Source organism: Mesoplodon mirus (assembly GCF_964341445.2).
Source record: "Mesoplodon mirus genome assembly, chromosome: 12".
In the NCBI taxonomy this organism is placed as follows: Eukaryota; Metazoa; Chordata; class Mammalia; order Artiodactyla; family Ziphiidae; genus Mesoplodon; species Mesoplodon mirus.
In genome coordinates, this window is record NC_138988.1 from 67,096,701 (window position 1) to 67,113,158 (window position 16,458).

Sequence of the window (16,458 nt, forward strand, 5' to 3'; positions counted from 1 at the left end):
ATCAGATTCCCAGCAGGGAGCTCAGGAGAGCCTCCGAAGGTCATTCTAACCTGAGTGCTTTGGGTGGAGGGACTGGAAGAGCTCTGATTGGGGTCAGAAGGTCTTTAGGGGCCCTCCTGTCACTCCTTCTTCTCTGGGCCACCACCTACCTGGCTGGGTCCTGGGGGAGGGGACCCAGGGCCTACCTGCCTCTCAAGCTCATGCCTCTGCAAGAAGCCCAGCCCCCAAGTCTGCAGGAGCCAGGATGTAGTCAACACACCCCGGAATTCACAGCCAGGCCATGTGGCTTACAGAAACCCTGGGAGCACTTTCCACTTGACCCAGCCAGTCCCCAGCCTCAGACGTGTCTCTCTAGTGCTGGCGGGGGACAGGTATCATGCGTGTATTTCAATTTCCCCATATCTCCTGCTACAAAAGCACTGTGGACCACTGTTTCTATCAACTGCATTTAACAGATGAGGAAACCGAGGCTCAGAAAAGAGAAGTGGTTTACCCAAAGCCACACAATTCCCTGCCCTACTGAGGTACAGAATGGGGGGCCTCCAGGGAGTAAGACCCCCCCAGGACCCCAGGTGGCAGAGTCAGGGCTCAGCTGATGGAAAAACATGAGGGATTACTCTTGATGAAAGCAGATCCTTTATCTGAGACCAGTACCTTCCTCTGGGTCCCACTCAAGGGTCTCAGCCCAACTCCACCTCACACAGGAGCCCTTTAGGGCCCAGCCAAACTATCCACCTTGGCTGGGCACCTGGCTGTCACCCCTGGGCACCCCCGAGCCTTTGAATGGCTTCTCAGTCCAGGCCGGGGTCACCTGAGCCTTCTGCGCAGACTCCACGCACCTCTGCATGGAGGACTGGCTGCAAGGGGGTCCCAGCACAGGGAGATGTAACACACCCACCTGCCCCCCGGGGAAAGGTGCCAGCACCCAGCTCCACCCAAGAAGGGCCCTCTACTCCTGGGCGTAGGTGGCAACCAGGGAAGGCTGCCCAAGGGCGGTGACCCTGAGCTGAGTCTTAGCAGGAGGAGGCGCAAGCAGCCGGGGGGTGGGGCATTCTGGGAGAACAACGTACTCACACTAGAATGGGGGCTGCTCTGTGCCAGGCACCTGCAAGGCCTGGAGCCACACGACACAGACACATTCTCACATTGCCAGGAAAGTAGACCCCCTGGGTCTCTGCAACAGGCAAGGCAGCCACGGCCCCCTGCCCTCTGCCCTGACCAGCACCCACCTCCCTTACCTTCTGCCACTTCCGTGCTCCTCAAGACCTCCTAAGACACCCAAAGAAGCCCCAAGCACAGGAGAAAAGCAGGTCTACCAGGGGCTCATGGGGGAGGGAGAGAAGGAGAGAAGGAGGGAGGGTCTGGGGGCAGGACGGGGACCCTCTGGTCCCGGCTCACAGAGGGAGAGCCCTGGGAGCCAGTCTGCTGCCCACAGCGCTGGCTCTGCCCTAACAGCGGCCGGGCAGACACTCAGCTCCCAGGTAAACCCTCCATATGGTTCCTTTCCAGTTAGAAATTGGGCCAATTGCTACATTTCCCGCCCCCCATCTGGGGAGACAGATGGACAAAAGGAGGAGGCTGGCTGAGGGGTTAGGAAGTGCCACCTGGCTCCAGGAGGGAGGAGGGGCCAAGGGGCAGAGGGGAGGCAGGCATAGAATAGGAGTTAATTGTTCTCAAGGAGGGAGAAACTTTTAGATTAAGTCATATTTCTGGGCAATGCTCCCCTAAGAAGTTCCATAGGATGGCCCCACCTGACACGCCAGGGTATATCTTGCAGGCTTCGTTTTGCTGGTGAAAGAAGAATTAGGTGACCACAGCTCGGTCAGCTCAAATGTGAGCGAGTCACAAGGTACTCGAGATGAGAGCTGGTCTGAGCGGGATGCGATATTCTTACAACCACAAGGGTGGGGACTGGAGGGGAGTTTGGGGGTTTATGCAGAGCTCAATACCAGTGAACGTTTATAAAGTACCTAATGCCTTTGAATATTATTCTGCACATTTTGCATGGATTCACTCATCTGAGGTCAGTATCATCAGCATAGCTCCAATTTAGAGATGAGGAGGCAGAAATGCAGAGAGGTTAAGTGGCTTCCCCAAGGTCACACAGTCAGGCACAGAGTGGGGTTTGAATGCAGGCTGTCTGGCTCCCGAGACCACCCCTTCGCCCAGTCCAATGTGTCACGACTGGTCACGTGGAGTCAGGGACCACCCGGGACCCATAAATATGGTTGGGCACAGGGCTTACCCTGGGCTAAGTACCACTGGTGTCATTGGCCCCACAGTGAGAAACCAAGTGTCTCCACGGCCCTCCTGACCCCATGCCACAGCCAGAGAGGACTGGAGTGGCCCAAGAGGGACAGCATTTACTAAGCACCCACGGCATGGCTGGCACTCAGTGAATCCTCACACAACCTGGGGCAGGGGCTAATGGCCCCATCTTACAGATGTGGAAACTGAGGCTCGGAGGTGCTAAGTAGCCTGACGGAGGTCACATGGCCGGTCAGTGGGCCTGTAATCCAGGTCTGTGTCCAGAGCCTCCCTCCGGCAGAGAAAGGGAAGGCCCCAGTCGCTGGGTCTCTGTTAACCCCCATCTCCTGCAGCCCCTCCCCACCCCTGGGAAGATCCCAAGTCTCATGCCAAGCCCGCCAGCCCTCCCATGTCCAGCCCCTGCCTCTGCAGCCCCATCACTGTGGGGACCATGACTAGCACTCCCCTGGGACGCCCTCTTCAAACCTCTCCACCAGGGCGGGGGCACTTCTCTGCACCCCTCCTCCTTTACCACACGGACTCTCTCTTTGGATAAAAAAAAAAAAAATCCATGAGTCCATACTGAGAGCAAATGTAATCAAATTAAACCCAAGCAGCAAGGAACGAGCCCATGTCCTATCTCTGCACAGAAGCTGGAACACTCCACCTGTCCCAGGCTCCAGGAACAGGATTATAAGAAGGGGGGCAGGGCTTCCCTGGTGGTGCAGTGGTTGAGAGTCCGCCTGCTGATGCAGGGAACACGGGTTCGTGCCCCGGACCGGGAAGATCCCACATGCTGCGGAGCAGCTAGGCCAGTGAGCCATGGCCGCTGGGCCTGCGCGTCCGGAGCCTGTGCTCCGCAACGGGAGAGGCCACAACAGTGAGAGGCCTGCATACCGCAAAAAATAAAAAAATAAAATAAAATAAAAAAATAGAAGGGGGGCATGAAGGAGTCTGGGGTTCCCCGTGGCTCCCCTAGGCCTTCCTGGGTCACTCTTGGCAAACCCCTCACCCCACCCACAGCCCCAGCCCCCTGTCCAGCACCAGTTGCCACATGTCAGCTGCAAGCTCCACCATCCGCCCAGCCAGTGCCTCTGTGCAGGGCCAGGGGCAGGAAGCCACAAGCACTTGCCAGGAGCCTCTGAGTGCCTGGGGGCAGTAGGGACCTTGGAGAGCTCCTGGCCCAAGTGCTCTGGGAACAAGGAGACTGAGGGCAGACTGCCCCAGGGGGTCTAGAATCCTACAAGCCAGCGTGTCCCCCTCCACATCCTTCCCAGAGGAAGTCACACACGGGTGCAAGGGAACGTGCCCAAAGACGGTCACTGTGGCGCTGTTCGAAACAGCAAAAAAATGGAAACTACTTAAATATTTTACAACAGAAGAATGGTTAATCTGTGGTGTGTTTGCACAATGGAATATTATGTAGCTAAGATTCATAAAACAGCTCTCATGTATCAGCACGACAAAACCCTGAAAACATAAAGTTGGGTGATAAAGCAAAGTGCAGCACAATCTGTCCCATTAATGTAGAAATTAAAAGCCATATTAATAAGATTTATTCTATATGGACACACACATATATATGAGCAAAAGCTGCATGAAGGCAGATTTGTTCTACTGTATGCACTGCGATATCCCAGTGCCTGGCACACATTAGGTGCTCCATAAATGCTTGTTGAATGACTAAACGGGGACAAGAAGGGAACCCATCCCCTTCAGAGTCGTGGGTACCTCAAGGGAGGCAGGGATGGAACAAGACTGAGGGCTCCGTGAAAGGGCTTCCAGACAATCCCCATTTTATTTCTTGAAAAAAAAAATCAGAAGCAAATACAAGATGTAAAGATGTAAATGCTTGGTAAATGTGGACCCCAGAACCCAGGCCAGACCAAACTTTCAGACACGAGTGACAGTGAAGGCATTCAGTCCCTGTGTGCGCTGCCCTGAGCCTCTTTGTGCATCCGTGACACGGGGTCACTCGGCCACTCCCGGCCCGGTGGAATCCACAGGACACTGGAGGGGAAGCACATGGGGAGCCCACCTGGGGCTGCCCTCCTCCTACCGGCCATCTGGCTCCCGAAATCCTACCTCCCCCCGAGGACAGGCTCTTTCCTGGCCAGCCCTCCCTGGCACTGGAACCCTGCGCCTCCCCCAGGCTCCAGGCACCTGCCCTGACTTGAACGTGACATGGAGACTCCACTAGTGAAACTTGATATGGGTTTCCTCTTGCATTTTGTGGTCTCTGTGCCCTTTCCATTTGCAGTCTGGTGACCTTTCCCGGTGTTCTCTGGGTCTAGCCAAAATCTGTGTCAGTGTCTGCCTCCAGCTGCACTCCCCAAGGGCAGGGCCAGCTCTGCGTGTTTGTTTGTTCATTTGTTCATTCATTCATTCATTCATTCAAGAAGTGTCCTGCTCAGTTCCTGGCACATTTGGTCCTTAAGAAACAATAGCAAGTAGGGACTGCCCTAGTGGCACAGTGGTTAAGAATCCGCCTGCCAATGCAGGGGACACGGGTTCGAGCCCTGGTCCAGGAAGATCCCACGTGCCATGGAGCAACTAAGCCTGTGCGCCACAACTACTGGGCCTGCGCTCTAGAGCCCATGAGCCACAACTACTGAGCCTGCGTGCCACAACTACTGCAGCCTGCATGCCAGAGCTACTGAAGCCTGCGCACCTAGAGCTCGTGCTCTGCAACAAGAGAAGCCACTGCAATGAGAAGCCCGCGCACTGCAATGAAGAGGAGCCTCCGCTCACCACAACTAAAGAAAGCCTGCGTGCAGCAACAAAGACCCAACGCAGCCAAAAAAATAAATTAATTTAAAAAAAAAAAAAGAGGGCTTCCCTGGTGGCGCAGTGGTTAAGAATCTGCCTGCCAATGCAGGGGACACGGGTTCGAGCCCTGCTCTGGGAAGATCCCACATGCCACAGAGCAACTAAGCCCGTGGGCCACATCTACTGAGCCTGAGCTCTAGAGCCCGTAAGCCGCAACTACTGAGCCCGCGAGCCACAACTACTGAAGCCCACACGCCTAGAGCCCGTGCTGCGCAACAAGAGAAGCCACCGCAATGAGAAGCCCGTGCACCGCAAGGAAGAGTGGCCCCCACTCGCTGCAACTAGAGAAAGCCCACGCGCAGCAACAAAGACCCAACACAGACAAAAATAAATGAATAAATAGATAGATAAATAAAATTCAAAAGAAAAGAAAGAAACAACAGCAAGTAAAACCCCTTCCTTGGGAGCTCAGTCTAGCTGGGAAGCAAGACAGCAAGAGAGAGCGACCAGCCCCAGGAGGGGCTCAGGAGACAGCACTGCTGGCCACTGGTGGTGGGGAAGGCCCCCTGGGTGCCAGGCCCACCGCACGCTTCCCCAGACACCAGCCATCCAACAACGCACCCTGTCCTGCGTGCTACCGCTGCTTGTCCTTCACTGAGTCCACAAGCGTTTACTGAGCACCGTTTGGATGCTGGGATGCAGCCATGAGGAGGACAGAGCCCCTCCTCCCATAGAGCTCTCATCGCAGGGCAGAGGAGGAAACAAGTGGAGTGAAGTGATGGAGGGAGGCTGGGGGCTGCATCCTAGGGGGCAGGGAGGCCGGGCCACGCAGTGGCAGCAGCAGATGTGGACTCGACTCAGGAGCTGCTGCCTGTCCTGAGAGCCAGGAATCGAAGACACTTTGGACTTGTAAATTCCACCTGCAGGTGAGAGATCGCTGCTGAAATGCCCTCATTTTTCTACCCTTCGCTGCGTGGGATTGTCCACACTTGGCTCCCTCCATCAGCACAGATGACCCAGGGAGCTTATTTGAGGGCAGGGCCACGGAGACCTGCAGGCACTAAGGACTCAGCGGGGGGGCGGGGGGTTGGTCATCAGCCCAGTTTCCCGCCTGAGGTGTCTCCCTAATGTCCTGGTGGACTCGGGTTACACCAGGTAGGATCACTGCACCTGTGCTCAGCTTCCTTCTTCTCTTGGCACCTCCCTGTCCCCCACGGGACGGCTCTCTCCACTCCACCCGTCTAAATAAGTCCTCCCCACTCGCTCCAAGCAGCCCCTAGACCCCCTGCCTTCATGACACGCCAACTTGTGGGCTGAGCCTAGCCTGGTGGCCCAGAGCAGGCAAAAAGAAAAAGCCTCCTCCTGGAGCAGCCCGCTTCTGCCCAAGCTCACCCCAGGTGGGGGGCAATCGGGGACCTGGGCTCCCCTGTGCCTTCCCAGAGCCCTCAGCCACATCCTCCAGGCTTGGGAATCTTGTTCCCCCATCCTTCATTCTCTCACTCACCAAGAGACCTACCCTCGCCAGGAAGCAGCTAAGCAGCCAGCCCGCAGGCAGTGGGCAGCGAGGTGACCCAGACGGGGCTCCATGTCCACAGCTCCAAAGCCCTCTTGCTCTAACACCCAGGGCCCTGGGATCACATTCTGCAACCCAGGCTGTTCCCTCATCCCAAGCAGCAGCCCGGGCTCTGGGCTCCAGACCAGGGGTGAGAAAATCCTCCTCCAGAGCGTCGAGCAATTTCCCTGAAGACAAACAGTGCAGGAGACCAGTAAGACTGGGCTCTTCTCCTCTCTCTCTCTTTCCCTTTTCTTTTTCTTTCTTTCCTTTTTTTTTTTTGTCTTTTTAAATTTAAAAAGGGAGAAAAACAATGAAAGACAAATCCTAGGAAATTAAGTGGAAAAAATCTACATTATGGCAAAATGTGAAGGCAGCAAATTGCAACATGGAGAGAAAGTGGGGATTGTTAACAACCCAAGGGGGTCCCCCAGGCTCCACTAGGTTCCTGCCAGAGAGGGAGTTGGGGGGAAGGCAAGAAGGAGGCTGGGAGTTACCCTGGACTGTATGGCCTCTCACTCACACACACACACACACACACACACACACATGCATACACACACTCACACACAGAGGTCTTTCTCCCTGGTCTTCCCTTCTTTCTCTCCCACTCCAAAGCCAGGCCCTCTCCCCAAACCTGCTCTCAGGAAAGGGAGTTACTCAGAGGGCTCAGTGACTAACATGATGTTACTTTTGTTTTCAACCGGAAAGGAAGTCCTTGTCTAAGTAAATGGAGCCATATGGCAGATTCCAGGCAGCAGAGCTGTGGCTAAAAGGGCGTCTGAGGTCAGGAAGGCACCCAGGTCCTGAGTGAATGTCCCCTAACCTGTGGTTGTCCGGGGTGAGCAGAGCTGGGGGGCACAGAGAGGGGTGGACCCACACTCTGGCTGGCTCTGGCTCCACAGAGGGCTTGAGGGCTCTCCGGGAGGCAGCTCAAGCCTGGTTCACGGCCACCATCCCCGTCTGCTCCACTCCTGGTCCAACTCCCCACCCTCCAGTGTCCACTCCATCCTCTTTCTAAAGCACAAATCTCTCTGACACATGGCTCCCTGCCTGCAACCCTTGGTGGTTCCCCACCCGTTCGTATGTGTGTGTTTGTGCATGTGTGTGTGTGTATGTGACATTCAAGGCCACATCTCCTCCTCAGGTCTGGTCCCTACAAAAATCCACCATCTGACCACATCTGCTGCCCCAACGGGCCTTAGCAGAGGCTGTTCCCTCGGCCAGCCCTTCCCTTGCTGGGCCCCAGTTTCTCCTCGGTGTCTGTCTCTCCACCCCATCCCTCATGGGGCCCAGCACACATGCTGTGCCTGCTCGGGTCAGGCAGTGACCCACGCTTGCCAGTTGAATGAGTCACTGAGTGCCCGACTGACAGGGATGGGAGGGCTGGCGGGGCAGGAGCCGCTGGCACGGGCAGAGGGGCAGAGGGGCAGAGGCTCAGTAGGAACCTGAGGCAGCCGCCTGCTCAAACCTTCCCACTTCCTTTGGGAACCTCCCTGACCCCCAAAGCCCACGATGACCTCCCCTCTGAGCCACCACCTGGTCACACGGAGTGCCCAAATGTCTGCATGCACAGGCTCTGGGCACCCATTTTGTGCCGGGCTCTGGGCTGCAAAGGTTATCCATGCACAGCGCCTGCAGGACACATTGGTGAGCTCCAAGTACACGTGGTGCTGGGCGTCATGCACACCAGGACCTCTCTCTCAGTCCTGCCTTCTGTTGGGAATTTACTTCTCCACCTAGATGCAAATTCCCTGCTACGAGCGCTCAAGAAATGCACATGCAAAAAGAACAAGTGGAGAAGTATAAGATAGCCATGCAAACTGGCCGGGCCCCAAGGGCCCAGAGCCGAAGATAGCTGGGCCAGTAGAGAAGGGCATGAGGGCAGGGCGACTCCAGCCCTGTGGACACGGTGGGCCCACTGTGAGAGATTTGGCTGGAGCCAGGAAGACCCAGGTACCAAGGGACAATGAGGGGGAAACAGTCACTCCGGTTTCCCACCTACAGGTGTCTCCCTGATATACCCCATCAAAGGTTTGTGCAAAGCGTGGATACTGCACCTGCTCTCAGCTTTCCCCTCCCCTCCAGTCTGAGACAGAGGGGAAGATGCCTGCTCCACTGCTTCCTGGCTGTGTGACTTTGGACAAGTTACTTAGCCTCTCTGAGCATCAGGCTTCCCATCAGTAAAATGGGAAAAAAAAGCCCGGTGGGGCTGGAGTGAGGGTCAAATGCGATGGTGTTTGTGAAGGCCTGGGTTGGCCTCCTGGAGCCAAAGCCACTGGGGAGCAAGTCTTAGTGGGGGTGGGGGCTGCTGAGGCAGGGGGCAGGGACCTCATCACCCAGTTTGGGTCAGGACCCAGGGCTGGTGAGAGATGCTCTGGGGACCAGAGACACCAGCTGAAACTGAGAGCTGTCCCCAGGGACAGAGTGCTGGGCAGAACCTGGGGCCCAGGGACTATCCAAGGCAGGACACACATCCTTTCTTTCCTGAACACGCTCAGCTCATCGCCCCACCCCTGCATCACTCCCAGCCCCATCCCGCCACACACACGTGGTGACACACACCCTCACACAATCACATACCACACATCACTACAACCTCACACAATCTCACAGCCACACAGGCTCACACACTAATCACACCGCCCCACACACCTACACTCACCACGCCCAACCTCCCAAAGTCACACCCTCCACACAGCCCCACAGCCGCAGACCCAGGCACACAAGTCAGCTGTCCGCATCTCCACCAGCCAGCCCGGCCACACCTTACCTTACACATCAACACCTCACCTTTGCTACTGGTGCAGCGGAGCCTGGCTGGGGGGTGCTAACGGAGATGGGGTAGCGACTGGGTGGAGGGGTACAACTATTTACCGAGGAGCCTCAGTGCCCCCATCAGGGCAAAGTCCTCAACTTTCCTCTGAAACCAGGCTGTCCACTCACACCCACCTGCTCCCATAGAGAATCAGGCTGGACCTGCAGATACAGGGGGCACAGGCATCAGAGAGCTGGCCTGCTGTGACACAGGAGGCCAAGGCTGGGCACAGATGGGCCCCTCATCCCACCTCAATCCCTTACGTGATAAGAGCCAAGTCACCCAACCTCTCTGAACCTCCACATCTGCGCCTGTAAAATGGGAGGGCATTCTCGCCACTCCCCAGACGTGGCAGGGGTGTTGCAAGGATTAAAGGGATCACCTGTGGACAGGCCTGCCCCCTGGGGGGATATTTTGGGGAGGGGGAGGAGTCAGGCTGTGGGGGACCAGCCAGGGCAGCTGTGGGGCTCAGAGCCCCTGAGCTGAGTGCTGCTGTCCCCTCGCTGGGAGGCCGCTAAGCAGCGCAAGCTGTTCAGAGCTGCATTATTCATGGTGCTCAGCTCTGAGCAGAGGGAAATTTGCTGAGTGATCGACCTAATATCTTAACACAAACCCATTTAGGTAAAACACGTTTGAAGCGAGAAAAGCAGAAAAAAGGAGAGAGAGAGAGAGAGAGAGAAGGAAGCAAAGGTGTTTGAGGCAGGTGGTGGCAGGAGGGGACTGAGGGGGGAGGGGCCCTGAGACTGATTTCTGGCCCGCCCCCACCCCAAGGCCCCCCAGGAGACCCCTGCCCCGCAGGCCCACCTCCCCCCACTCTCAGTGGCCATACTGGGCATTCTTCAACTGAGGGAAGCCCGCCCATTCCTCAGGTTTTGTTCAGAGAGGGAAAGGAGTCTGCCCAAGGCTTATGCAGCAAGTCAGGCCAGCCAGCAGCCAGAAACGGGACTGCTGAGTGTTAGCTCAGAGTCCTTTGCTGAAAAACCCCTTTCAGAACAAGACAGCCCGCTCCAGTGACACACCTAGGGGCTGAGATCACATAGCAGCTTTTCAGCCCCTTCCTCAGCCTCACTCCACACTCTACAGCAAGACCACTTTCTCCAACGCAACTCAAATTTTCCCACCCTGGAGCTTTTGCTGGTTCCTCTGCCAGAAATACCCCTCCTGCTTCCCCACCTGCCCAACCCCACCTCGGGGCTCAGTTTCTCCACCTCCTCCCCCAGAAAACATCCCAGAGTGGGGACTCATCACTGCCCACCCCGGCTCTCACCTCACCCCTCTCCGCTGGCACCTGCCATCCTCTGCCTAGGCTGTCGGTTTGTGACTCTAGTGCTTCAGGGCATGAAGGCTGGAACCAGGTTGCCTGAGTTCAGATCCTGGCTCTGCCACTTGTTAGCTGTGTGACTCTGGACAAGTTACTCACCTCTCTGGGCCTTGTCTCCTCATAACAAAGCATGAAGAATAAGTGAGTTAAGACGTGTAACAGTGCCTGGCACATAAGTACTCAGTAAGTGTTTGCTGTTATAACACTGTTGTCCGTTTCCTCCATCAGCCCATAAGCCCCTTCAAGGGGCTTTCTTTCTTGACTGTATCTTTCTCTTTCCTAACTCCCTGGTTTCCAGCAGAGTGTCAGGCATACAGGAGGTGTTCAATCAATGTTGGCTGAACTGAGCCTAATTTCTGGCAATGTTGTCTGTCTGGCCTCTTCACCCCAGATCCCTTGGGAAGAGAAGACAGCACGGGGCTGGTGGTAGAGACCTCTGTGTGGGGTAGGGGCATGGAGAAGATGACCTCTGGCCAGCTCCAGCCCAGAACAGGAAGCGAGGCTCAGTTGGGCAGGGAGGGACCAGGGTTCAGGGTCGGCAGCCGGGCCTGCGGTTTGGCCAGAAAGGAACAGGCAGCTGCAGGCTGGGATGAAATATTTAGGAGCCCACATCCCCAGGAAGTGGAAACTGACAAGCAAAATGAAATGTTGAGATGTAATTACCCAGGTAGGCCAAGCATGTCTCCCCACCGGCGGCGGGCTCAGGCCCCCGCAACGTGCCACAAGCAGGCACTGGGTAATGAAGTCCTCCTGGACCCTCTCCCACACCAGCCGTCCTCTTCAGGCCAGGGCAGGGGGAGGAATGGTGAGGAGCCCGGCTCTGGCTCCTCCAGGCGGACTCTTTTGATGGCAGAACAACAGGAAATGCAAGGAATGGGGGGGTCTGGGCCCAGCCTTGGCTCTGGATGTACCTGGGGAGAGGCCTCCGCTTCCTCAGCCAGAAAATGGGGCTGCTGATGCCCCCGACTGGGAAGGAGGATGAGATGGTGGGCCTGAGTGTGCTCCATAAACTGGCTGTGGTGGAGGAGGGCAGTGAGGACAGCGCAGACACCAGCCCGACCCTGTGGACTGTCGGAGGCTTTCTTGAGGTGCTGGGCTGCCTGGGACTTGGGTTAGTTAAGAGTTGGTAGACAAAGGTCAGGGACAGAGGCCCAGATGTGGCCCTGAGCTGGAGAAGCACTCACCCCACCCCCCAAAACCTGCCCCAGGCTTTCCCAACACTGTTGGGGAAAAGCTTGGGGCCCCACAGCCTGGGGGTCTGCTTGGCCAGATCTGGGAGCGGAGAGACAGGGACCAGGGAGGGCTGGAAAGGGGACTCCAGGCCTGGATCCTGGGAGCAACCCTGAGTGGGCCTCAGGAGGGCATCCGGGGAGGGGAGGTGGGAGAAGGGTGCTCAGCTGACCTTGCCCTTCCTGTGGAAGGCCAGAGCTGGGGCAGGGGATGCTACCATCTGCTAGTTTCTCTCCATAGGCATTTGGGGTCAGACATTTTTCACAGTGAGAGACTGTCCCATGTTGTAATACAAGGGACGTCTGGGAATCTGGACACTAAGTATCAGGAAGGACTTGGGTCATTGTCATATTTATGTTGACATTTAAATGCTCTCCAGGCACTCCGGCCCCGGTGGGACTGCCCAGAGCTAAGAGGTCTTTTAATTAATCTAAACCAGAGCCCTGGCCTCTCTCCAGGCTGGCTCCATGCCCCGGGGGCAGGTCCAGCCTCACCTGGCAGCAGCCAGCTGACCCCTCAGGCCCGAAACCCCTGTGCCCCCCGACTCCTGTCGACATTGCCTGACCAGACCAGAGCCCCACACCTGCATGCAAACCTCAGCCTGCCCAGCCTGGCCACCCCACCTCTCCACCAAAACTGATCCCACCCCAGCCCACCCCTCCCTCCCACCTTCGCTGGCTCTCACCTCCCTCAGGGCTCAGGGCAAAATCCAAACCCCTCAGCCCAGTCCTGAGGCCCTGTGGCCTCAGCTCCCATCACTCCCCACCTCCAAGAGCACCTGCAGTTCCCAACACTAGACTGTTCCCTCTGCCTTTATGCCCAGTTCCCCTTCCCAGACTCCTTCAAGTCGGCTTCTGTCAGTTCTCGAGGATTCATCTCAGGCCCCCTCCTCCAGGAAGCCTTCGGAGTTGTCCCCAGGCTCCTTCTCCCTTGGGTGCCGGTAACAATCGCAATGTCTCAAGCACTGCACTTAGCACAGGGAAGGGAAATTACTGGACTAGATGCCTCTGAGCTCCAGGGAGATGGCCACTGCTGGGCCCACTGCCGGGCACAGAACATCCATTGATTCAGCAACAATTTAAGCTCTTTCTGGTGCCAGATGCTGCCCTCAGCACTACGGGGACAGCCACGGATAGGACAGACAAGAATCCTGCCCTCCGGGAGCTGACTTCCCTCTATGAAGTAGACTATAGATGCTGAGGAATGAATGAATGAATGAATGAACAAATGACTGAATGGACTAATTAATTAAGAGCTGGCCTATTGTCCAGAAGGCCTCTTACCCCCATCTCCAGCTCGTGTCCCTCCACCCTCGTCTTCCTGTCGCCCCCACTCGGTCCCCTGCCCCATCCTCTCCCTCTCCCCCACACACATTACTCCACGGCCCCTCACATTCAGGCAGCCCTCTTCAGTCGAATAATGTTTGCACATGTTCTCTCATTAGTTCCTCCTAATCAGCCCACGTCTTAGGTGCTACGACCATCATACAGATAAGGAAACCGAGTCCCAGAGCCTAGTCCCAGCTGCCTCCACCTTCCCTTTCTCCAGCCCATCTGCTCCCTCTCCTCTGCCTTTCTCTCTCTCTCTCCCAGCTTCTGGGGTATCTGGCACGTTTCCACCTCTCTCCGGGCCTGTTTCCCCATCTTAAAATGGGGCAGAGAGGTTCTAAGAGATGGTAAACAGAGCCCGTGCTTCCCCTCCACCACTCTGCAGCCCCTACTGTGTCCACCCCAACCCTGCTCCATTTCCTTTCCCCTTCCTCCCTCCTCTCTCCTCTTGCTTGTCACTTTGTCCCCTGCTTCCTCCCCCATCCCAAGGCCTCCCTTGGGCCCCAATACGCCTGCAAGATGGTCGTTAGTTTTTCTTCTGGCTCATTAAAAATGAGAATTTGCATAGAATATCCATATGATCATTCTGTCTACAGCAAAATGGGGCACAGATATAACCCGCCACATGAGTCAGGGAGAACAAGGAGGACGGTCACAAAGGGACCGGGAGCACCCAACCAGGAAGAGGCCAAGTGCTCACCCTTGGGGTCTGAGGCCTCAGAGGCAGCCCCTCACCCCTCCAGCCCTTTCTTAGCTTTTCTGATGGTTAATTCACCCATTTTTGTCATTCTTACAATAACCAGCACAGTAGGGACTACAGTTACCCCATTTTACAGTTGGAGAAACTGAGAGCCAAAGAACAGACACACAGCAAGTCCATGGAAGCCCTGAGGGTCAGCACGGTCTGCCATGGGCTGACCTACCCTGCTCAGTGTCAGGAATGCCGCCCCCTCCTCACTCTCAGAAGGAGGGCATCATGAATAAGCACATTCAGTCACTCAGCTCCCCTACCCAGAGCACCCTGCTGCTCCTCTGAGACAGGCCCACCGTTCTTCAAGGCTCTCTTCCTATCACCCCTCCTCAAGGAAGCTCCCCTTCCCCCAGTTCCCATCCTAGCACCCCCCTCCATACAATAATTTAGCCAGATGCAGAGATTTTTGGAGACAACTGCTTCCAAACCTCTCATCCCAGCTATATAATTGCATTCAAACCTGCCTCATCCCAAAATGGATTCGCAGCAGTGCCCAGAAATAAACATATTTGGCTAAAAGAGAAACGGATAACAAAATCGAGGGGAAGGGACCAGCACTTTACAGATGAGGCTCCGATCAGCATCCAGGGACCGGCCATTTGTTTGTTGGGGACCTGAGCCAACCAGGGCTTCCCCGGTGTCTGGTGCTGGCGCTGTCCATGGTGCTGAAGCCAGGACGCCTGGGCGATGCCCCTGCCCTCTGCCCACACGCAACCCGGGAGCAAGTCCTGTGGGCTCGAGCTTCAAAACATACCCCAGGGCTTCCCTGGTGGTGCAGTGGTTGAGAGTCCGCCTGCCGATGCAGGGGACACAGGTTCGTGCCCCGGTCTGGGAAGATCCCACATGCCGCGGAGCGGCTGGGCCCATGAGCCATGGCCGCTGAGCCTGCACGTCCGGAGCCTGTGCTCCGCAACGAGAGAGGCCACAACAGTGAGAGGCCCGCGTACCACAAAAAACAAACAAACAAACAAACAAAAAACATACCCCAGATCTGTCTCTTCTCACCACTCCCAGCCCCTTGGTCCCAGTCATCATCCCTTCTACCCTGGAGGACAGCAGTAGCCTCCTCATTGGCCTTCCTGCCTCAGGCCCACAGTCTCTCCCCCACACAGTGGCCAGAGGGATCCTAGTAAACCCAAGTCCATTCACGTCCCTCTTCTGCTCACAACGCTCCCATGGTTCCCATCTCACTAGAAGCAAAAGCCAAAGTCCTCACAGTGGCCCAGAAGGCCCCCTGTGATATGCTCCTCCCCTTCTACTTCTCTCCCCCTCATTCACTCTGCTCCTTCTTCTTGGCTATAGTCCCCAAATGCCAGGCAGGCTGCTACCTCAGGGCCTTTGCACTTGCTGATTCTCCTGCCTGAGGCACTCTTCCCACAGATCTCTGCATGGCTCACTCCCTCACTTTATTTAGGGCTCTGCCCGAATGTCACCTCTGCAGAAAAGCCTTCCTTGACCACCTGTGTTATAGTCTCCCCTACCTGCGCCTTCTGTCTACTTATGCTGCTTTGTTTTTCTTCACAGAAATGCCCATCAGTTCCTATCTGAAATTCTATTATATGGTGATGTATTTACTTGTTTACTATAAGCTGCCTCTATCTCTCTCCCCAAACATGAGCTCACAAGGTCAGGGATCTTCATCTGTTTAGTTCACTGCTGTATCCCCCATGTCCTGGTTCAACGCCTGGCACATAATAGATGCTCAGTAAATATCTATAGCGCAAATGAATTAATTACTGTATAGAAGTGAGGGGTGAAAGGGCTGAAGAAATGCCCCCCACTGCCCTCTTTACCAGCCACATCCCCCCAGAGTAGGCTCTGTGATCTGGAGGGCTGGACTCTCTCCTTCTGAGTCCCTAAAAACCCCAGGAGCACGAGGGAAGCCATCACTGAAAAGGTGACCATCAGGGGATGCATTCCTCCTGATCTCCAGGCCCCGTTACACCCACTTTTAGACAGAGCCCCTCACACGCTCATCCAAGGCCACACGTGACTTGGTGACTCCGGTCACACACACATTGTCCGTCACAGGAGCCGCTCCCCCTCCTCCTTCCCTGGCCCTGAGAGAACCTCTGGCCTCTGTGTGCGGCGGTGTGGGGGGGGAGGGGGAAGGGGGGTCCTCCGAGGTCCATCCATCTGACTGACCCACCAACGTTTCCCTGGAGAAGCCAGGTGAAAGGCATCAGACACCTCATTGAAAGGCGGGCTCCACCCACCTTCCTTCCCTCCAGCTGAGCTCCGGGAGTCACACAGACCAGAATGCAAATCCCAGCTCTGCATCCGACAAGATGTGAGGGACTGCACCAGCCCTTGGGCAGCCTGAGCCACGGTCACCTCCTCTGTAAAACAGGGACAATACTCAGTGCGGCTGTGTAGGAGCTGGGGCCAGGGTCTGGTAGCTTCAATGAGGATGGGTAATGAAATGTGCCCTAGAGATTGTAT

The 16,458-nt window shown here is 56.2% G+C and overlaps 1 protein-coding gene across 4 annotated transcripts in view; it reads right to left on the reverse strand.

Moving 5' to 3' along the window:
* GRM4 (glutamate metabotropic receptor 4) overlaps positions 1 to 16,458 on the reverse strand; it is a gene marked incomplete at both ends in the record, with an annotated part of 106,509 nt that overhangs the window by 42,042 nt on the left and 48,009 nt on the right. The gene's annotated exons all lie outside the window — the stretch shown is intronic.